We start from the raw sequence: 24,659 nt of genomic DNA on the forward strand, positions 1-24,659 counted from the left end.
ATGTGAAATACCTACTGAGTGATGCAGGACACATAGAAGGCTCTAAATTAATGTGAATTATTCTCGTTTTTCTGACTGTCATTAAAAGTCCCCATTTGTAGTATGTATGAGTGGTATATCAATATCTAAACTACAGTTCACCGTAGGTCCCAACCAACATTAGTTTATTGACAAATGTTTAAGAGCAACCAGAAATTCATAGAATACCTATGATTCTTAAATCATGAACACTCCCATAACTGGTATATGTTTAGGACATGAAAATTTCCAGGCTGACAAATTATTTCACTGTCGTTGTTCAACACTCCAGGATGATATTCTGAGCTGTGTGTCAATTTCAATACCACCTAGAACAATAAAAGGCAGACATGCTACCATCCTCTATTCTCATTGCCCCACTGGATTCTGGTACATCTAAAAATTATACTTAAATGATATCCAAGAAATGCTGTATAAAAATAAAATAATGGGCTTTTCTGTTATTAATTCCATTTTATACATGGTGAGACTGAAATGCAAGAGAAAGGACCGGACTGAAGCTAAACGAAGCTGCACTGGGCGAGGTTGAAAAAGACCTTTTTAATCTATAAGTCAGTTTTTAAAAATTTAAGTTTTTACTTTATAATTTTAGTTTTCCTTTTAAATGTATATTATTTTTAGTTGCTCTATTCAAAAAGTTTTTACAGCTTCTGTTTCAATCAGCAGTGATATACTAATATTTCTAAGTTTCTCCCATCTGAAACCAAAATCTACGTAAAACCTAAAAGCACTAGGTAATAGAGGACAACAGAGCAAGACTCTCTTAAAAGAAGAAGTATCACGGCCGGGCGCGGTGGCTCAAGCCTGTAATCCCAGCAATTTGGGAGGCCGAGACGGGCGGATCACGAGGTCAGGAGATCGAGACCATCCTGGCTAACACGGTGAAACCCCATCTCTACTAAAAATACAAAAAACTAGCCGGGCGAGGTGGCGGGCACCTATAGTCCCAGCTACTCGGGAGGCTGAGGCAGGAGAATGGCGTAAACCCGGGAGACGGAGCTTGTAGTGAGCTGAGATCAGGCCACTGCACTCCAGTCTGAGGGACAGAGCGGGACTCCGTCTCAAAAAAAAAAAAGAAGAAGAAGAAGTATCACATAATAGGAATAAATGTGAGGACAGAAAGTAATAATATTTTTGAATTTCTGATTAAACTTTGCACTTACTTTAAAAATTTTTTTGAAATATGAAAACCAGGTTCTGAGACCAGCCACTTGAAATAAACCTTTTCCTGCCCCAATTTTCACAGGCTCTAGAAAATAGTAAGTACCAGGAAAAAGATTAATACATTTTTAAAAAATGATACAAATATATCCACTATGTTTAACTATATCACTATATTTAGTACCCTACAGGTCATTTAATTTTCTAGCTGCCAATAAATTCCATATTTAATCAAATTTAGAAAAATGTCATTATTATTGTATAAATCATCTTACAAGTCCTTTTAGTAGATATATCAATTTAGAGGATGGTCTTTAGCAAAAAAGTAAAGTAAAAGGATTTAATAAAGGTCCTAATAGCAGACATTCTAGGGCAGGCAGCCTTCTACAGTAGCCCATGCACGTGAAAGTTAATCTAATTAGTTGATCTAGAAAGTTAAATAACCAAACTCTCCTTTGCTTAACCCATCACTAGAAAGGCCAGTGTTGTTAATTTTGTTTTTTAAACAAACAAGCAAAAAAGATAAATTCTAGAGGATTAGTTTTTCATGAGTAGAGTATGTGCTACTTTACTGGAAAATGAAGAAATATATCTTTCAAATATATATCTGCTTCCTTCATTACTTTCCCATGTTCCCAATATTTAGTCACATTTTAGGTTAGAACTTTCAGGAAGTGAGTTTTTACACAGAAATTAGTGCTATAAACAGCCCTTAAAATAGGAATTTAATCTTACTTATTTAAAAAATATATATAATCTTACCAACCCAGAAAGACATTTGTGGTTAAATGTATTCTCTGGCATTTTATAAACTAAGATGATACTGGAAGGAAAAAACTAAATCTTAAATACATAAACAACATATTTACACTGTGATATGGTTTAGATCTGCGTCCCAAAGCCAAATCTCACGTCAGATTGTAATGCCCAATGTTGGAGGTGGGGCCTGGGGGGAGGTGATTGGATTGGATCATGGGGGTGGATTTCCCCCTTTGGTGCTGTTCTGGTGATGGAGTTCTTATTAAATCTTGTTGTTTAATAGTGTGTGGTACCTCCCTTCCCCCACTTCCTCCTGTTACAGCCAGGTAAGACATATCTGCTTCCCCTTTGCCTGCTGCCATGATTGTAAGTTTCCTGAGGCCTCCCCAGCCATGCTTCCTGTACAGCCTGCAGAACCATGAGCCAATTAAACCTCTTTTCTTTATAAATTGACCTAGTCTCAGGTATTTCTTTATAGCAATGCAAAAACGGAATGGACTAATACACACTGAATGCAAAGAAACGAAATGGGGGGTGTGTGTGTGTGTGTATGGAAAGTATTAGAAGGGGATTATACCGTAAACATAGGTCACTTACCTTTTACTGTGTTGGAGAATTGCTTTGCATTATCTTCCTTTTATTCAGTACGCGTTGCAGACTAAGTTAAAATGTGATCATATACATCCTGAGAATAATGAAAGAATATCAGGCTGTGAATAGATTTGCGAAAGGGCGTCTCCCCTGCCTGCCTCCTTGTCGTCCTTTCCACATTCTGTGCATCCCTAGGCCTGCAAGGGGTCGCTCCATGGTGCTCTGGAAGTGCTCTCACTTCCAGAATTTTTCCTTCCAATGCCCCATTGCATCAGTTTCGGTTTCCCACTTTGAAAACCAATCAACTAAACAGCACTAGTTCTTTTGTCGCCATCTCCCCGTGTTTTCCCGATCCCTTACACTTGGCACTTTGATTTTAGCTGCTACCTTGAATTTGGTTTTGACTTGAAATTCTGAATGTGCCTTTTTCCTCACGAGTTCTGTTCCCCTTGGCGTTGGGGACCCATCTTACTGGTGTTTGATTCCGTGTCCTGCTTCTAGCAGAGAGCACAGTTCTGTGTACCTAGCGGATATTTAATAAACGCGCATTGGCTAGATTGAAGATGGCTGTGTACTGGCGGGGCGGGGTAGGGGTGCCCAGCACACAGCTTCTACAGCTAGTCTAATCCCAGCAGCTGAGACTAGACTTTACTCAGGTGAGTGGGCTTTACAAGGGTAGAGAGTCCACAGTCTGGAGGTCGTGGAGCTTTTCCATCCAGCCTTTCACCTTTTTTCTTGATAATAAAAGGTGCAGTTCTAAACAATGGGTCTAGAAGAAGAAAGAAGTATGCTTGTGTCATTCCTAAAATAGAGGGCTTGACCTACTGAGCAACTTTAATAGGACTCTATGATCTCGCTGTCATTAACAGAACAAAGGCCAGAAATATTTAGGAGGCATTATGGAAACCAGGTGCTAAAATGAACTAAATATAATAAACCTAATTCCCTCCCCATTTTCACAGGTTCTATAATATAGAAAGTACTAGGGAAAAGAGGAGGAGCTTTATACACCTAAGAAGAACAAAGGGTACAAATATATCAACTTATTTTTTACATCTTATGCCCTTTTCTGCTAGAAAATTATATGTATAATATAGAATATAAGCTGAATATATAAATTTTGCTAGGAAACTAATGTTTTGAAATGCAAACTCCCATTAAATTTTATTTTAACAAATAAAAACAGATACCAAATGAAGGGGAGTGTACTATTAACGTGCTATTTACCAGCAGTAAAAATCATAGAAACAAAACAAAGTGTTGAGAAATGTGTTGTTCATGGCAAAGCCATAAATGGAATATCCAGGGACTTCTCCGAAGAAAAATCTTTTCTTTATCCACTAGTATCTCTGGAAATAAAAATTACCAAACTACAGGGTTTTGCTTGCTTTTGAAAATAAAGTGCAGCTTAGACATTATTTCAAGTGCTTTCGACATTTGCAGTAGTTCTATGAGAAGGGAGAAACTTGGCCTTAGTACTTCCACTAAGATAGTTTTATAAGCACGTACCCCGAAGCACCCTTACCACACACACACACCTTCTCTAAATATATGCCAACGGTAGATGACAAATAAAGAGGGAAAACATAGAATTGTAGGAGACTTGAAACAGCATGGGCATGACTGAGGATCAGCGTTGGGATGGAGGTGCATGACGGTGAGAAGGAGCTGAAGGAAAAGCCCTGTTGGAGTCTGGAACCCAAAGAAGGCAGATCCTACAAGGAGCCGGGCTCTTGTTGGGCGGTGGGGACTATGGTAGGGACCACAAGTGCTCATGGGAGGAGAGGAAGCTGCTGCCAACTGCAGCTGCCCGCATGACTGACGTGAAGCCATGTGTCTCCGGGAAGAGAAAACGTGCGTGTGGCCTCCTGCCGGGAACTGCCACGCAGCGAGTGACTGCATCTGATGCCTTCCACCATGGCAACACGGCTTGTTCCTAGACAAGGGCTCCACACGGACGAGGTGCCTTTGTTAAGCAGAGGTGTGAGCAGAAAGATACACTGAGAAAGATACAGTAGAGAGAGAATCTCCCACTTACCATGAGCTGGTGAAGAAAAAATTCCCATGCACGTGAACACAGCAAATGCTAAGGGACCACCTGAATCAGCAACCAATCTGAAAAGAGCTTTAAAATAAACATGTTTGGGAAACTTGAAGAAATGTATGCGGGAATAGCATGCATCAAAAGGGGTAAGAAGTTATGAAAAAGAACTGGCAGAAATATCCTAACTGAATTAACACAGAAACAGAAAACCAAATACTACATATTCTCCTAAGTGGGAGCTACACACTATGGACACAGGGACATAGGGATGGAAACGGTGGATAGTGGGGCCCACGGGAGGGAGAAAGGGGCAAGGAGAGAACTGCCTACTGGAAACTGTGTTCACTCTTTGGGTGATGGGTTTGATCAAGGCCCAAACCTCAGCATCACACAATAAATCCACGTAGCAAACCTGCATATATACCCCTGACTCTAAAACATAAAAGGGGGGCCAGGCACGGTGGCTCAAGCCTGTAACCCTAGCACTTTAGAAGGCCGAGGCAGGAGGATCACTTGAGGTCAGAAGTTTGAGACCAAGCTCTCCAACCGTGTAAAACCCCATCTCTACTAAAAACACACAGTTGGCCAGGCACGGTGGCTCATGCCTGTAATCCCAGCACTTTGGGAGGCTGAGGTGGGCAGATCACCTGAGGTTAGGAGTTCGAGACCAGCTTGACCAACATGGAGAAACCCCGTCTACCAAAAATACAAAATTAGCCCGGCATGGTGGTGTGTACGTGTAATCCTAGCTACTCGGGAGACTGAGGCAGCAGAAGCGCTTGAACCCAGGAAGTGGAGGTTGCAGTGAGCAGAGATCACGCCATGGCACTAGAGCCTGGGCAACAAGAGCAAAAGTCTGTCTAAAAAAAAAAAATACCACAAAATTAGCTGGGCCTGGTGGTGTGTAGGCCTGTAATCCCAGCTACTCTGGAGGCAGAGGCAGAAGAAGCGCTTGAACCGAGGAGGCGGAGGTTGCGATGAGCCAATATGGTGCCACTGCACTCCAGCCTGGGCAACAGAGCGACACTCCATCTCTAAAAAAAAAAAAAAAAAAGGACTGGCAGAAATAATAAAACAAGAACATAAAAAAATCCAGTTGAAAGCAGAAAAGAAGAAAGCTGAGAAACGCATCTGGAAAGTAAAATGAGTGGAAAGAAAAAAAGATTTATAAAAGTGAGAGATCTTAAGGAGCAAGAGCTGTAGGCGGAGGGAGTTAATCTCATCTCGTCAGAATTCCAGAGGATTAGAGAGAATGACGGAGAGGCATAATTAAAGAGATCATCGCTGGGAATTTTCCAGAATGTAAGAAGCACAAGATTCTTCAAATTAAAAGTGCTTTCAAGTGTCAAGCAGGACACATGTAGGTCAATTTGCACCTGAATAAACCATAGCCGCAACTCTAAGGTAAAGCTCAAAAAGGAAATGCTGAAAGTCACCTGAGAAAGAAAAGGAGAAAATTGCCTGAGAAAGAAAGTTCCTGTAAAAGAAGGAAAGACAGTGGACTCAAGAGGGCATCTGAAAACCTGTCTCTGAGTTTGAGACAAACCACAGATGAGAAATCTGAGGCCCAGAAGTGTCCCCTGCTCATGACTCACACTTGTCTATATTCCAATGCCCTGTTTTGGTGAAACTATTTCCTGATTTTAGCACCACTGCAGAGAAGGACAAACAGGCGAGTGACCTCAAACAATACAGCTAGAATGTAGGTGAGCGCAGACATGGCAATGTACAAGGAGACTCTGTAATTAGAGTTATGTGGTTGGATTAGATCAATGATCCAACAATGATCAAATTCTGATCATCAGAATTTCCTGGGGAGCTTTTCTCACAGTGATATGAATAGTATCGAATACGAATAGAATGCCGGAGGAAGTCCCCGTCTCCACTCCTCACTCACCACCTGGCTTCAGTTGTCACAGCCTGTTTCATTTATCCCCTTCCCTCTCCCTCCGCTCCTGGATTATTTTTAAACACAAGTCAGACTTTACATAATTTCATTAGTAAATGTTGCAGATGTATCTTCAGAAGACACTCTTTAAAAATGTTTTCTTAATATCATTTTCATACTTTGAAAAATGACAATAATTCCTTAAAGTCATCAAATATCAACACACTGTTCAACCTTCAAAAAACTGTTTAAGCATACACATCCCTTCAACTCGGTGGCAGACGCAGAGAATCAGAATCTCAGGGTGAGTCCAACAATCTTTTATTCTCAGTCTCCCTGAGTGGCTCTGATGTTCGGTTGAGTTTGAGAATCACTGGCTCACATGACCTTGTAGGTTTGACCTTGAGACTCTCCCAATGTCACACACCTCCTTTCTCCTAGGGGCAACTGTTTGCACCAATTCCTAACTAGCACAGAGATCAACTCTGTGCGGTCAGAGACATTGCAAGGGAAAGTAGCCTTGGGTTAAGCGCCACAGTTCCCAACCTTGAGCTCCATTTCTTACAGTAATTGTAGGGCAGTGAAGGGTCTGTACAGGTCTGAGACTCGGTTTCCTCATGTGAAAAATAAACATGATGATGGCAACAGACCTTTCCTGCCCACCTTACAGAGCTGTTATAAGGATAAAATTAAAGTATGACATATGAACATGCTCTCCAAGTATGCATTGACGTAGAAATGTTTTCATTCTTCATTTGAACATTGGCACTGCAGGGGTTAAAAATCGACATGAGAAAAAAGGAAGTCCAGAAAAGTTTTTTTTTTTTTTTAAATAGACCTGCGTGTCAGGGAAACCATACAGAAGCATTCGCCCTTCTGGAAAAAAAGAAAAATCATTCAATTTTAACATTTGATGCATATTTTTAATTATTAAAGGGCAGTACATTAAGCTTCCATTTGTTCAGAATATTGCAGTAAACTTCTACAGTCTTTGGAGGCTTTCAAAGTCATACAATGTCATAATAAATACCTTGCTGTGTTTTTTCGGGGAGTGGGGCGCTCTGTAGTAGTATAATTGTTTTCATTGCAATGAGTCATCCATGATGAATTTGGTAGATTATATATTGTGAATGTTTCACCTACATATTCTATAGGTAGGAAAAGACAAGTGCTCTCTCTCCCTCCCCACGACCTGCTTCCCAGCTGCTTTCCCTCTCCGAGTTCACCTGCCACTTTGCTGCCGTTCCTCCCCCTGCCCTCTCCAGACCACTGTCTCCTGCAGGCCCCAACCCAGGCCTCCTCTGCTTATCGGTTGCTGGAGGAGTGCCTGGTTTAGGGTTTACCTCTTTGATCTCAGTGCTGTCCCTAACTCTCCCTCTGTCTTCATTTTCAATGTCCCAGTGGTCTCCGGATCCTGGCAGTTCTGTCTCATACAATGTATTCTCCTGTGTGTCCTCTGTGGCGTTCTCTCCCATTACAAATCATTCCAGTCTTTCCCCAAACATAAACTGTTAACCCTAAAAGAAATCCCAAAGCCAACTCAGCCCCTTACTTTTGTTAGCTTTATTTCCTGTCACTCCCACGTGAGTTCCAGGCAGATGGCTCCTCTTGACATCTTAGAAGCAAGCCTCTGCTTCCCTGCCTTGCCTGCGAGGCTAGACTCTTCCCTCCACCCGGAGGACCCCTTCTCATAGCCTTGGGCTGAGATCCTGACCGTCTCTGTTGGACACTCGTTTGAATTTTCCTCTCCTAAGCACACAGAATTTCACCTTCCACCCTGTGAAGCCACACAGACCTGAATTCGAATGTCAAACTGCCATCGGCCATGTAATAGCCAAGTATCTTTCCGAAACTCAATTTTTTAATCTAAATGATTGATGTGATGCCTCATAGAATTGTCAAAGAAAAATGAACACTGCAGTAATACATCCGTAGTGCTCACTAAGTGTTAAATCCTTTCATATTGATATATTTTTCTCAGTGTAGAAAACTTAACAAAACTTAAAGCAATTTCAAAGAATAACATTTTCTTTTTATCTTTCTGCAATTACGGGACTGTGCAGACAAATTTCTCTGCCTAATATTTTTACCAAAGTGTAATGTCTTTAAAGTAAGACACAGATGTATATTTATTTTTAAGATAGTTAATGAGGCAAAACATAGCTATGTGCATAGTTCGATTAAATTGTTACATAGTAACACTCTTGTCTTTTTAAAAATAAAATTTTAAATTGAGTGTTCATAAGAAAAACCAATTAAAAAACAACCAATTATAAGAAAGGTTGAAATTATAGGATAAGAATTTTATTTATTTATTTATTTTTTGAGACAGAGTCTCATTCTGTCACCCAGGCTGGAGTGCAATGGTGCAATCGCAGCTCATTGCACCTCCTCCTCCCAGGTTCAAGCGATTCTCCTGCCTCAACCTCCCGAGTAGTTGGGATTACAGGCACTCACCACCAAGCTCAGCTAATTTTTGTATTTTTACTAGAGACGGGGTTTCGCCATGTTGGTCAGGCTGGTCTCGAACTCCTCACCTCAGGTGATCTGCCCGCTTCGGCCTCCCAAAGTGCTGGGATTGCAGGCGTGAGCCACCACGCCTGGCTAGAATAAGAAATTTGAAAGTTATTCAAATATATATCCAATAACGTTTGACCTGCATATCTAACTATTTTGAAATAAATGACAATTTTTGGTTTCAAGGCTTTTTATGTGTATTGTTTAATAGAGATTTACTTCAGTATCAAGAAATTAATAAATATACATTCATTATTTATTAACTCACATTTTAGACTAGAAGAAACCTATTTATTGTTTAGCTATTCTTTCCTTTCCTTTCCTTTCCTTTTCTCTCTCTCTCTCTCTTTCTTTCTTTCTTTCTTTCTTTCTTTCTTTCTTTCTTTCTTTCTTTCTTTCTTTTTTATTTATTTTGAGCTGGAGTCTCCCTCTGTCACCCAGGCTGGAGTGCAGTGGCTCTATCTTGGCTAACTGCAACCTCTGCCTCCTGGGTTCAAGCAATTCTCCAGCCTCAGCCTCCCAAGTAGCTGGGATTACGGGTACCTGCCACCATGCCCAGTTAATTTTTGTATTTTTTAGTAGAGATGGGGTTTTGCCACGTCGTCCAGGCTGGTCTCAAATTCCTAACCTCCAGTGATCCACCCACCTCGGTCTTCCAGCGTTCTGGGATTACGGGGCTGGCCAGATACTAAATTCTTTAAATAATTATATATCAATACATATTGGAATCGTGGCTTTTTCATTAAGCTAAAGTAAACCTACAATGTGCTGAGAAATGCCTTATTAACAACAGTGTTAGGTACTAGGGAGTTTCAATAATTTGTGGTTATAATTCCTATAAGCAATTTAATATATTATTAGCATCTTTTAAACCATTAATTTCAGAAGATAATTATGAGGGAATTGTCTATGATTTTTAGGCTTGGATTTGGATGGAGACTCCATAAATGAACCCTTTCGGCTCAATAATACAATTAGTTTTTCACATTTTTAACTTTTAATTTCCCCTACATACATTTTTCCCATTAAATAAAGGTAATATTACAGTTTAAATTTCAATGTGTAAATATAGTGAAGTAGCAATAGAATAAAAAATATAATTTTAAAATGAGCTGTAGCCAGGGTATAGATGACAAAATATCCAAAGTATATATATTCAACTATGAGTAAGAGAAGTGTTTTAGCTAAAAACTATTTGTTTAAACATAGTACATTCATGAAGAGATGCTTCTTCAAAGATTAATGTCAAAATATTAGTTATTTTAGTTTAATTGTTTGGTTTGTTTATTGTAAGGCAGGTTGAGTATTCATTATCCAAAATGCTTGGGACGAAAAATGTTTCAAATTTCAGATTTTGGAATATTTGCATTATATATTTACCAGTTCAGCATCCCTAATCCAAAAATCTGAAATCCCAAATGCTCCAATGAGCAGTTCCTTTGCATGTCATGTCAGCACTCAAAAAGCTTCAGATTTGAGTGCATTTTGTATTTTTGCATTGGGAATACTCAACCTGTATGAAAGAATGACAAAGCAGGGTGAATTCCATCATTAAAAGCATTCTAAATACTTTTAGATGTATGTCACTTTCAAAACCACAAACTACATTTTCTCAAGCAGCTCCTATTTCTGGGGTCCATTAGACTATGAATTAATATGTAGAAAATCCTTACTATTCTAGACCAGGGGTGGACAAAATACAACCTGCAAGGCAAATCTCTCTTGCCTCTTGTTTCTGTGTGGCTCATGAGCTGACCATGTTCTTTACATTTGTAAATGGTTGAAAAAAAAAAAGTCAGAATGAGAGGTGAACATGGCAAAATATTAATTTTGAAGCCTAGATATAAGATATCAGTTAAAAAAAAAAAACAAACAGATATTAAGTTACAGACGAGGCCGGGTGCAGTGGCTCACTGTAATCCCAGCACTTTGGGAGTCCGAGATGGGGAACACAAGGTCAGGAAATCGAGACCATTCTGGCCAACACCGTGAAACCTCGTCTCTACTAAAAAGAAAAAATTAGCTGGGCGTGGTGGTGTGCGCCTGTAATCTCAGCTACTCGGGAGGCTGAGGCAGGAGAATTGCTTGAACCTGGGAGACAGAGGTTGCAGTGAGCCGAGATCACACCACTGCACTCCAGCCTGGTGACAGTGAGACTCCGTCTTGGAAAAAAAAAAAAAGTTACAGACGCCAAAGAGGTGGGAAGCGTCCAGTTCTTATCAGTGAAGAATTGTTTACATGAGACTTGCTTGGCCGAAACCAAAATAGACGTCGGAGTTGATGGCTTTTCTTGGAGGACAATGGTAATTAACCCAGAAAGTGTTTCAGTCTAAAATGATACTCAAGGTTTTCTACTAGCAAACCAGGTGAGGGTGAGGGTGAGGGTTAGGATATGGGTTAGGGTTAGGTATTTGCTGGAGTGCAATGGTGCGATCTCAGCTCATTGCAACCTCCGCCTCCCAGGTTCAAGCGATTCTCCTGCCTCAACCTCCCTAGTAGTTGGGATTACAGGCATCCACCACCAAGCTCAGTATGTATTTTTAATGATAACTCACTCAGAAAGATCCAGTAACCATTAACTACATGAAATTTCCCTGAAGTCATTTGGAGGTTTCCTTGGGAGAGCACTAGGGTAAAAGGATTAATCCGTAATTCGGTTGCCTGAGGAAACAGCTCTAGGGAAAAAGCTGAATCATTATTTTTTAGTTTACAGTTGTATTTTCTGAGATGGAAATAGACGATAATTATGAATTCACCTCTATATATCCTTGGGGAAATCACAAAGATGGATTAATGGGCACCCTCCACTGATGCAGGCAGAAGAGCATTGAGAACAGGGCAGGGATGTGTCCACACAAAAGCAAGAACCCAGGCTCACCTGGGCATGCTGTCTTCCGGGGAAGAAGGCAGTACCATGGCACTGGGAATCCTGGTGAAAAATTCCCTCTCTCGAGTCACGTTGCTCCCATCTGGACTGGGACTCAGTATCTTGTATGAGTTGTCATCCTGAGTTCTCCCTTCAGCCTCCTCATGGGAGGTTTCTATAAACGTAACTCCTGTTTTCTCTCTTCTGTTTCCTCTGTTCCTTCCTTCACAAGAAAGCAGGCCAACCATGGCAGTTGATAGTATGTTCTCCTCTGAGCTCTGCAGTACTTTCTACCTCACCCATTTTCCTCTTCATAACGATTAAGTTATTATGATAACCTAATTGATTCCTGTTCTTCTATGTTGAACACATACAGGAAAGTGCATGCCCCATCATTATACAGCTTGAGGAACACTTGTGCACACACCCAGGTTTAAACACAACAGCAGAATATGTCCAACACCCCAGAACCCCACTCATGTATCTTCCCGAACACTCCTTCACTCCCTGCTCAAGTGAAACGCGGTCCTGACATCACAGGCTCATTTGTCTCGTTTTTGAAGTTTGTGAAAACAGAATTATACAGCATATATTTTTGTGGGTACGTTTGGCTTCTCCTCAGAATTGAGTGTGACTGTGTATGTATGAAAGATTCATCTGTTTGGTTGTGTGAGGCAGCAGCTCTTTCATATAAAGTGCTGTTTAATGTCCTATTGTTTGGCTTCTGTGATGTCCACTGTTAGTGAACATTTGGATTGCTTCCAATGTTGGACTGCCCATAAGAATGCTGCCGTGAATAGTTAGGTGTGTGTCTTGATGTGCAGCATGAGCTCCCATGTTGGTTGGGCATGTGCCTATGAATGGAATTGCTGAGGCATTGGGTATGCACACACCCACACTCAGTGAATATTGTCACATTCTCAAAGAGGTTGAACCAATCTACATTTTCATCATCAGCACTGTCAGCCTTTAGCCATCTTGGTGGATGTGTAGTGATATTCTGTTGCCTTAATTCACATTTTCCCCATTTCTAATGAAAATGACCATCTTCTCACATATTTGTTGATCATTTGGATCTCCTCTTTTGTGAAGTTTTGGTATCTCTTGCTTGTTTTTTTGGTTGGGTTGTCTGTCTTAATTGATTTGTAGAAACTATTGATACGTACTGGCTATAGACTTTTTGTCTTTGATATAACCACTCCACCACTCAGTGGCTTGCCTTTTCACTCTCATAGTGTTATCTTTTAGTCTTAAATTTAAAAACAGTTTTTAATTTTAATATAGTCTAATCTATCAATCTTTCTCTTTATGGTTAGTGCTCAAAAGAGCATTATTCCTATTCCATTTTCTCTATCCCAAAATCACAAAGGCTTTTCTCTTATATAATTTTCTCAAAGTCTTGTTATTTGACCCTTCACATTTAAATAAACAGTATACCTGGAATTAACTTTTGTGTATAACTCTTCAGGGAAGGGTTATATTTAATTTTTTTTCATGTTGGTGTCCAAATTATTCAAGTACCATCTACTGAAAAAAAACAAATCTCCACTACTTTGCAGTGCTATTACCTTTACCGGAAATGGAATATCTATATGTGTGTGTCTGTATGCACTAATTATTCTATTTTTTCAGTCTCTTTGTTTATCATTGCACAAAAAACTGCCTTAATTACTGAAGTTTTATAATAAATTCTGATATCGAGTAGACTAAGTCCTCCTGCCTTGTTCTTTTCATTCAAGATTTCTTAGCTCTTCTTGGCCCTTTGTGCATCCACATAAATTTTAGAATTATTTTGTTAATTACCACAGAAAATCCTGCTGAGGCTTTTATCAAGGTGGCATTAGATTTATAGACCAATTCAGGGAAAATGAATATATTTACAATAATAACATTTCTAATCTATGAACATGGTATATCCCCCCCCAACTTAGATTACCTTGATTTTTTCTCAAAAATATTGTAGAGTTTTCTCTGCATAGCCCTTGTGCATCTTTTAACGAAGTTTTAGTGTTAAATATTTTATATTTTATGCTTTTGTAAGTGAATCTGTTTTAGTATTTCATTTTCCAACTGTGCTAATACATAGGAATATAATTGATTTTTAAAAATATTCACCTGTGTCTAACAACTCTGCTAAACTAACTTCTTAATTCTAATAATTTATGCTTTCTACATCAAAATATTATCAACAAATAGTGGTAGTTTTATTATCTCTTAGCCAGTCTGTATATCTTTACTGCACTGGCAAGAATTACTATTTTAATGCTGAATAAATGTGGTGATGTAAAATATTCTTGTTTACTTCCTAATCTCAGATGGAAAGGTTTCAACATTTCACTATTAAATGTGTTTTTAAAAATACTCTTTACTATAATAATGATGTTGCCTTCTATTCCTAGCTATTTAAACATGTGCTCTCTATCATGATAATGAAGTTCCATTCTATTCCTAGCTTGCTAAGAGTTTTTTTTTTAACATAAATGAATTTAAATTTTTAAAAAATGCTTTCTCTTTATCAATTGTATGATTATGTACTTTTCCTTTCTTTTATAATGTTGACACTACTTTTAAGAATAAGCCCCAAATTGTGTGATGCATTATCCTTTTTGTTCATTGCTATATTTAATTTCCTAATATTTTATTTATAAATTTTACATACGTATGTACAAGGAAGATTGACCTATTTTTTTTTTCTTATAATGTCCTTCTTAGGTTTGATGCTTAAATTATACTGATTTTATGAAAATTGCTGAGAAGTGCCCACCCTTTTTTATTCTCTAACTTCCCCACACTCTCTGAAACATTTAGTTGGACTGGGACTTTTGTTTTGTGGGGGATGGGTGGGGTCAGATTGGGAGAGCTTTAAGTACAGATAATTCCTGAATATTTATAGAATTTTTAAAATCGATTACTTCTTGTGTCAATATTGGTAAGTTTCACTTTTCTAAGACTATGTTCAGTTCATCTAACATTTCAAATTTAAATATATGGTCTTTTGTAATTGATTTCTTTCACTTAGCATAATATTTTCAAGGCTCATCTATGTTGTAGTACAACTTTTGCTGTTGTTGTTGTTATTTTGTTTTTTTTTTTTGGTTTTGAGATGGAGTTTTGCTCTTGTTGCCCAGGCTAGAGTGCAGTGGCGCAGTCCGGCCCACTGCAATCTCTGCCTCCTGGGTTCAAGCTATTCTCCTGCCTCAGCCTCCCAAGTAGCTTGGGATTACAGGCTCATGCCACCACACCCAGCTAATTTTTGTGTTTTTAGTAAGAGAAGGGGTTTCACCATATTGGCTACAGTGGTCTCGAACTCCTGACCTCAAGTGATCCTCCCTCCTCAGCCTCCCAAAGCGCTTGGATTACAAGCATGAGCCGCTGCACCCAGTCCGACTTTGTTTTAAAGTGAAAAAATTAACATGATTTCTGTAATGTGATTGAAGTATATCAATTCTATTGCACAGGACAGGACAGTGTTAGACTTTGTTATCACTACTCAATATGCTTAACAAGGTGCTAACATTTATAATACATTTTCTAGATGTAAATATTTTCATCTTGGTTCGTTTTGCTGAAGGGAAAAAATGAAGCTGCGGTGTTTTGTTAGCTGTACAATTAATATTTCTGAAATATATTCTGATTCAATAGAAAATTGTTAAATTATTCAACATAGTTTCAAAAATAATATAAAGTATTTTTGTGGGATAAACCTCAAATTGAACAGCTGTAGTTAAAAATGGAGTATAGCGTATCTTGCTTTTCTATACCAATTAATAATATAAAACTTCACAGCCATCTTAGAAGCTTTAATTTGGAAATATTTGTGGCTGAGGTTTTTTTTGAGCTATCAGGATTCTACTTCAGCCTTGAAGAAAATATTTGCAAACCATATATCCAGGGAAGGGAGAGAAGTAGGAATTACAATGGATCATGAGGCATTATCTTGTTTATCATGTTTTCATGGGTGCATGCATATGTTGAAACTCAACAAATCATACCCTTTAAATTTGTGCAGTTTCTGATATGTTAACTATACCTCAGTAAAGCTGGAGAACAAGATTTTACCCAATGTGCAAATCAAATCCTGTTCTATATGAAGCCACGCCACTCGTCTGGGCAGAGTGGTTCCCGTTGTGGTTTTCACTTCTTGAGGTGGTTAGATTTAGCGAAAATGTGGCTACTTTATTCTTTCTGATCCTTTTTTAGACATTTAATTTTGGCATTTCACTCCCCTCCTATTTTTTTTTTTTAAATGGACACATATGGTATAAATATTTTAGCACTAAATAGATAATCATTGAGAATAAAAATCATACATTTCAATTGTGTAAAATTGTTTTCTATGTCTAGAAATAAACTATAATCTTTTAAGTTTAAATACAATTTTAGAAAGCATTTTCTAGTAAATTTCTGCAGAAATGCATACATAATAATGACATAACATTTTTTCAGAAACCCAATTTTTTTAAATTAAATTACCATATTATCAAAATGTATGAATATATTATTGTCTTTATAAGAAAAAAAATTCACAGTGCGCCCAAATGCAGGTACCACACACTACGGCATTGAGGGTAGCCTGGTTTGAACAGGTGGTGAGTCGGGACAGAGGTAGCCCTGCTCTGCCCTGTATTCCCAGGTGGGGCCAAGCACACAGGCCATGCCCTCCAGGGGCAATGGCTCTGATTTGACTTTCCATATCTCATGCTCTGCATATGAAAAATGCAGATTGCTAGATGTGAGGTGAGGTTAAAATGCATAATGCCAGATTGCAAGGCCTGGTTAAAGGGCTGGTGATAATAGGTTTTTTGTTGAAACACTCTAAATATTCAAGGTGCCAGTGTGGTAAATTCAGGAGTTTGTGGTCATAATGCCTTTTGTTTATTTACTTATTTATTTATTATTATTTTTTGAGATGGGGTTTCACTGTGTTGGCCAGGCTGGTCTCAAACTCCTGACCTCAAGTGATCCACCCAAGCTGAAGTGAATTGGTGAGATCTCGGCTCACTGCAACCTCCGCTTTCCCAGTTTAAGCAATTCTTATGCCTCAGCCTCCCAAGTAACTGGAGTTACAGGTGCATACCACCACACCTAGCTAATTTTTGTGTTTTTAGTAGAGACAGGGTTTCACCATGTTGGCCAGGCTGGTCTCAAACTCCTGACCTCGAGTGATCCTCCCACCTCGGCCTCCCAAATTGCTGGGATTATAGGCGTGAGCCACCTCGCCTGGCCCATAATGCCTTTTATATATTGATTAATCATGCTCTAATGTGGAGAACTATATTTGGCTGTAAGATACAGAGGGGAGAGTTCTGGAGTCAAACCCACCGGGATTTGAATTCTGATTCTTCAATTGAATAAGCTTTGTGACTTGAGCAGGCTGGTTACCTTTTCAAGTGCTTCCTTTATGAATCTGTAGTAAGTGGAATAGCATTGCCCGCCATTGAGAGCTAATTCTCCATGCGTCTCCAGTTGCCACTCATCATGTGTGCAGAGTCATCGACAGCCGTTTGTGACACTATCTTGGGAGACAGAGATAATGTCTCCCCCTGGGGCAAAGGTCAGGTTTGCTTGCAGCCCATCATAAAAAAATGGGGTTTCCCAAGCTTGGACTTTGTCAGCTGTGACACACACTCACCAGATGTGCAGGATCCAACTGGGACTTTCCACCTCACCCCCCATGGGACTTGGAGAGCAAGGGGAACTGAGGCACACGTACAACTCCTACAGCCTGCTGTGTGGGAGTAATAAAGCTACTTGTCCTGAGCTCAGGGCGCTCAGGTCTGCTGCCAGCATGCACGGAACCACTGCAGGCCCACCTGTTGGCTTGCAGGTAGGATAAAACCCCGGAGCCTTCAGAGTCCTGACGCCCACCTCTCAGAGTTACTGAGAGAATAGGTGGAGGCTGTATCGTCTGCCAAGCAGCTCGGCAGATGGCAGTCCCTCAAAAATATGCTTTTTTTTTTTTTTTTTCTTTTTGACACTAAGAATTTGGGGGAGGGGATGTAAGTATTTGTCAACACATCACTAACTTTTTTTCGGTTTCAGATGGTAGTTGTAATTATAAAGGAATACCAGTCTGATTATATCTACATAACAAACAACCAGATGAAAGGTCAATGGATTTCCAGCATTTTCCTCTTAGTTCAAGTCAGCTATTCAGATACTTCCAAACAAGCAACTAAAACTTTCACTTTCGGGTAGGCAGCCTGAATAGCTGGCATCAGCGCATGTTAAAATGTTATCAGCATTCTGCCATGTTGTGCGGTACGGTGTCTGTTTATAAGAAAAAAGACTAAAGAATGCTCAATGATTCTAACTTACTGTGTTTTCTTATTGTAGTTTATGGGAAATAGGAGAGTAGACTCTGAATAGAGAATGACAAGAAAAATGGAAAATCAATCTCACTGAGAGATAAAAATTGGCTCTTCGGGCTAGCCGTGTGGTAGAACTCTGACACTGTATTAATGATGATGCGTACCTTGTCAGTAGTAAATTCTGCTTGGAGATTCAGTAGTACTGGAGTAGTTTCTTCTGTTTCTAGTTCCGATTGGAGGAAACAGCAGAATCCTCCTAACCTTTCCCTCCTCGTCCTCACCTGCTGGCCATCTGCCAATATGAAATATCAATCACACACAGTAACACTGCCACCAAACAAGAGTTTACTGTGTTTAAAAACTCCTACCAGAGCTTCTTGTAAAAATTTCACAGGGAGATCAAAATAGCACTTCTTCTTTGTCAAAACATTTTATTTTAACTTCTGTTTAAGGAAAGAATCCAAACCACCACATTCTCCTTGATGTTTACTTTCTCTGAAAAATGTCTTCATGAAGTGTTTCTGGAGGCTTTTATTTTCAAGCTCTACTCCCGGAAGATATGTCCTTGTGTGTCATCTTCAGTTTGTTGGAGAAAAAGAAGATTCAAGTTTCCTTCTGGTCTGTGACAAATTTCCCAATCTAAACCGCTTGTCTCTAACCTTTCCACATTGATGATGCCTGTGTTTTATTGCTGGGGAATAAACACTAGGAACCCAAAACTTCAGCCTGTTTTATGTGTTCCAGGCGCCTGGTGGTTGGGTGCGCTGTCTTGGCCGCTGTACCTGAGCCGGGCCTGGTGGCAGCAGGTGACTGAGTCAGGCACCTGTCCTGACTGCTGTGCGAGTGTCACTGACTTCCTAAGACTCCAGGCTTCTGGGGTGGAGAGCTCTGGGGGACAGGCAGTCCTGCGACAGCACCTTCTTCAAGTATGACAGGGGCAGGTGACCTTGCTGTTTTCCGAGCCTCGTGGCCATTTCCTCACCTGTGGAACTGAGATGTCAACACGGCTCCTGGTGGTGTGTGTGAGGCCCCGTGTGCCTGGCACTGAGGCTGCTTGTCTGCTCGCGTCCTGCCAATGTGGCCTTCCTCGCCTCACGCGAGGCTGTGCTGCAGCAGGTAATGAGGTGTGGGTCGCAAGGATGTGTCCAGGACCCTGTCTCTCGTCTACCCTCCTTTGACTGCTTTTCTTTTTGGCACCAGGCTGGACTGCAGGTGGGCCCGGGGAAGATCAACCCATGGCACTATCTTGGGAGACTGAGATAATGTCTCCTTCTGGGGCAAAGGTCAGGTTTGACCTCCATGGCATGCACCAGGAGTGGGGTACAGGGCCCGCCCTGCATAGGGCAGGGCAAGGACACCTCAGGACTGCCACTTGTGGGACTGAGAGGACGGAAGCCACACGCTGAGATCTGTTGGCCCACAGATGGGCCCTTCATAGAGAAGCCACCGCCCTCGGCACAGCCCCACGAGGCCCAGCATCCTCATTCTGCTTGTGATGGAGACAGTGACCACGGCCAGCGAAGGGGCTGCGTGGACACTGTGCACGGCAAGAGCCTGAGAGAAGGGTCAGGGGCTGAGGACAAGCCGGGCGTGCATCTGCCGCCCCACAAAGCCCAACAAGAGGCGACTGGTTCTGGGTTCGAGAAAAAGAAAAAGAGGAAAGCAAGCGGTTGGGACAAAGCTCTGAAGATTCTTGCTACCAGCCTAAAGGAACACAGGTCAGCAGTCAGAAGCTCTATCCCCCGGGAGGCAGGAGCTTTGTGTTTGGGGTCCTCCATGTCCCCTTTTGGGCTCCTTCTCTTCCTCAGCACAATGCTTACCCAAGAGGACCCCGTTATGACGCAGGTGGCAGTGGGTTCAGGAGCCCTGCATTCCTGCACCCCGGCTCTCTCACTGGGCAGAGGTAGCCAATGGGCAGCCCTCAGGCTGTAGAAATGCTTTAGCTTCCTGGTTGGCATTGACCAGCCACGTCTTTCATTATTATTTTTAATTGTATCTACAATCTGGGAAACCTGGCCGCTCTGGGTCAGTGTTTCCTCTTGGGAACAGCCTGTTGATGAACACGTGCGCCCCACTCCAGCAACACAGTCTCCCCAGTGTGAGGAGATGTGGATTGCTGAGAGACTGGAGACAGGATTTCACGGGGGTCTTGAGAAGGTGGTGACAGCAGAGACAGGGAGATGGCCATGTGCAGCTTCTGAGCCAACAGGGCTCGGGACTGGCTGTTCTCCTCTGCTGTCTCTGCCAAGGCCAGGAGCCCACCTTTCCTATGATTCGGAAGTACGGTCTGGGCCGGAGCCTGGGGGACGGGGGAGGGAGCGTGGGGTCCTTCTTCCTGCTTACTCCCTGGCTTTCTGGGTCTGGCTGTGACTTTGTTCTCTGGCCTGGGCGACCCTCAGGCAGGTGGCTCCAGGTCTCAGAACCACTGGCCCCTCCCCTGTGCCTCCAGGCCCACAGGCTGCTGGCTCCTCGGTCCCTGTTACTGCTCAATCTGAATGCTGCCAATGCCTCCTCCTCTTCCCTGTAAACCACTCTCACAGTTTTCTTGAGATGTAATTCATGTACACGCAGTTCACTGGTTTACACCGTGCCGTTCGTTGGTGTCTGGCACATTCACAGAGTTGTGCAGCCATCACCACCATCCATTCTAGAACATTCTCCAGCGTCACCCCTGAATGAACCCATATCCCCTTAGTCACCGCTCCCCATGTCCCCCAACCCCTCTACCCCAGGCTGTCACCACTCTGCTCTTGGTCTCTGGATTGCTTATCCGGACATGTCTTAGGAACAAATTTCAACATTTTACCTTCTCTTTTGTGTTCCCTCAGCCCTGCCCACACTCATGTAAACAGTCCCTTCGTAAAACTCTTTTTAGTTAAACCCTCTAAGTGGGCCCCCTTGTCCTGCCAGGACCCTGGCTGATTCACTTGTGTGCCAATAGGATGTGAAGAATAAGAGGACAGAGAATAGGAAGAGACGAGACCTTATGGGGTCCCAGCCTGGGCTGCTAGGTCATGGGTAATGTCATTACCAAAGATAAGAAACAGAATTAGAGCATTTTGAAGGTGAGGAGACAATGGGTGCTGTTGAAATATAGCAGGTTCAATTTGCTTGCAGGGGTTTTGGGGAGAATGTCTACCAGGCAGGTAGATACATGAAAGTACAGTTCAGGGATGCAGGTAGAACGATTAAGCTCTTGCTACCACCACCAAAGAGGCCGAGCCCTGGACCAAGAGAGACTCTACAAATACCCGATTGCTCCTCTGTGCCCCTTGAACAATGTGAAGACGTCAGCACCCCAGGGGAGCATCCCCAACCACCTGCCCCACCCTCCATAGGCCCAGCGGCGGTGTCTTCAGGAACATTTCCAATGCCCTTCCCTTTCCCAGTACTTCCACCTTTTCAGGCCTGTCTCCCCACTGATTCTTCACAACAGAGGCCTGGCTCTGGCCTGACCACAAGGAGAATCATATTTGCAAAGAGACAGGTAAAGATGACAAATTAGATGGACAAAACCATAACCTCTCAACAGATGTCTTAGTCCATTTCATGCTAATATGACAGAATTCCAAAGACAGGGTAATTTACAATGAACACAAATTTATTTCTCACAGTTCAGGAGGCTGAGATGTCCAATATTAAGTTGCCAGCATCTGGCAAGGGCCCTCGTGCTCTGACATCCCATGGCGGGTGGTGGAAGGTGGAAATGCAAGGGAGGGGGTTGGGGGCTGAACCCATTCACTTATCAGGAGCCCACTCCCCAGATGTAATGACGACAGTAATCCATTTATGAAGCAGAGCCCTCATGACCTGATCACCTCTCAAAGGTCCCGCCTGTTAGCATCATTGCATTGAGGATTAAGTTGTCAAAACAGTAACTTCCGTGGGCACATCCAAACCACAGCACCACGATAGGGCCCCTTGTGCATTAATAACACTTCTCAGTCAGTATGGGGTGGGAAGAAGATTGTAGATTAATCTTCGGAGAAATCCTAACACTTCAGGAGCAGGCAGAAGAAGAGAAAGCCATAAAAGAACGTGGCAAAGAATCCGTCAGAAGAGATACAGGAAGAAATCCAGAAGGGAGAATTTGTGTGGAATGGAGAGAAAAGCCGTTTCAAGATGGGGGTAGTCACTTGTGCCAAATGTGGAAAAAAGGTCAAAGACCTTGAGATGGGAATTGTATGCACCGGATTTATCAATTAGGAAGCTGTGTGAATACCTTCAGCAAGGGCAGTTTCTCCACTGGAGGGGTGTTTGGTACATTTTATTTCTTTCCTGGTGGGGTTGGGGAGTGAAATTTCAGTTTTTTAAAGTGTGAGTGAAAAGTGAGGAAGTAGAAAAGGAAAGTGTAAGGTGTTTACTGGGAAGCGTGTTGGTAGAGGAAGGAGAGGGAAGGCAACGGGACTGAAGACTGCAGGTGATAGAAACATATGTATTGATGGTACTGGGGAAGATCAGAGGAGAGGGAAAGGGCAGGACAGGGATAAGGACAAGCGTTTGGGGGTCAGAAAAACCCCGAGCCTTGGAGGGTCTTTAACATCAGCAACAAGTCATTGCTCTTTTCATATTTTCTCTAACATCTTTATTGTTTTCTCTGTTCTGAAAGGTTTTTTTTTTTTACTTTTTTTAATTACTTAGCCAACCCATTTCTTATCCTAAGATTTGATGAAAAATACAGCAAGAAGTGTGAAGAAGAAGAGGAAGAAGGAGGAGGAGAAGAAGAAGAAAAACTGTAAGAAGAAATATAGAAGTTAAAGTAATTACAGCCTGGGAACATTTAATATGGGTTCAAAAATCCTTCTATAATTCAATGGACCCAATGATATAATTGCTCTAAAATTTACTTTCTTAACACTCACACTGAATCGCACACACACATTAAACTGCTATTTGTTGAAGAATGTAAAAAAAAGTTTCATATATTACAGGCCATCTAAAATAGTTTAAAATTTTTAAAGGAGTCAATTTCCATTATTTAGAAAGATAAATTATATGAAGCAGTTTAGTCTCCAATATTGCCAACCAAATAAAGTATAAGGATATGGTTAGGATAATGAAATATTTGCTGGAGGTGTGGCAGTGCACACTTGTAGGATGCAACTGGCCGTGTGCGTGTGGCTGGAGCTGGTGGCATCAGAGCCAAGCTGGCGTGTTCTGTGTGGCTGCAGCCTTGGTGCCCAGGAGCTTCTGTCCAGCTTCGCGGCTGGAACCTGTGATTTCCTAAGCTATCCTGTGCCCTTTTTTTAAGTTTTTCTTTTTTTTAAGGAAATGAACTAGAATGGCTCATAGTTTTCACCTGTGAACCCAGGTGAACAAATTCTGGCAACCCAGGTTGCTAGAATTCTTGCCAACTGAAATAACTTTAAAGTTGGTTTGGTTTGTTACTAAATAATTTAACTGTTCTTGGGGCAAATGGACCTAATATTAACAGGGTTTTTTGTTTTTGTTTTTGTTTTTGTTTTTTGAGACAGAGTCTCTCTCTGTCACCCAGGCTGGAGTGCAGTGGTACAATCTTGGCTCACTGCAACCTCCACCTCCCAGGCTCAAGCAATTCTCATGCCTCAGCCTCCTGAGTAGCTGGGATTATAGGCACGCACCATCACACTCGGCTAACTTTTGTATTTTTAGTAGAGATGGGTTTTACCCTGTTGGCCAGGTTGGTCTTGAACTCCTGACCTCAAGTGATCCACCCTTCTCGGCCTCCCAAAGTGCTGGGATTACAGGCATGAGCCACCGCGCCTGGTTGATCTGAACAGTTTTACCTTTTAATTTTCCTCTGTGGACTAGTAGGTGTAAGGAAAGATAATTACAGCTCAGAGCGCCGCCCTGACACTAGGCATTAGGCACTCCCAGTGAGTGGGGTAAGATGGGAGTCCTCTCTCCTCTAAGGAGTCTTTTCTCAAAAACTTCATCCTGGCATTGTTTTCCTTTCTTCAGTTTTACTCCTGTTGTTTCTGCTAGGTGTGTTTCCTGGTCTCACATCTACATTTTTAAAGGATGGTGACCACACCTGCCTCCCTCCCTCCTCATGGCCTCTGGCAGGGTGCCAAGCCAGCTGTGGGCAGCTGATACTCAAAGCCATGGATTCCTCGATCTGGTAGAATATGGGCCCGGAAAAACAGAAAAGCTGGTGTATTTTAGCTGCTATATACTGTTTCCATGACATCAGCACACTGCTTATTTTCTCAATTTCACTGGTCACTGAACAACAAAGGATTCCCAAATGAAGCAGAGGCAGGGACCCAGCGATGTCAGTCAGGACAACCCAGGGGCAACCGCGCAGCCAGAGTCGGGCCACGCCAGGCTCTGAGGGCTCGCCTGGGTCACCCTGCACTGGCTGGAGGCCCCTGGCTCGCTCATCACTGTGGAAACTAAACGCTGCCATCTGTCTGCTGCATTGGGCTGTCGGGAGGGAAGCCAGATGGTGTCAGGGGGTGTGGACCCACGGGGAGGGGGAGAAAGATGCCAGGCGGCGGTGCG

This window comes from Macaca fascicularis, chromosome 4 (assembly GCF_037993035.2).
Source record: "Macaca fascicularis isolate 582-1 chromosome 4, T2T-MFA8v1.1".
In the NCBI taxonomy this organism is placed as follows: Eukaryota; Metazoa; Chordata; class Mammalia; order Primates; family Cercopithecidae; genus Macaca; species Macaca fascicularis.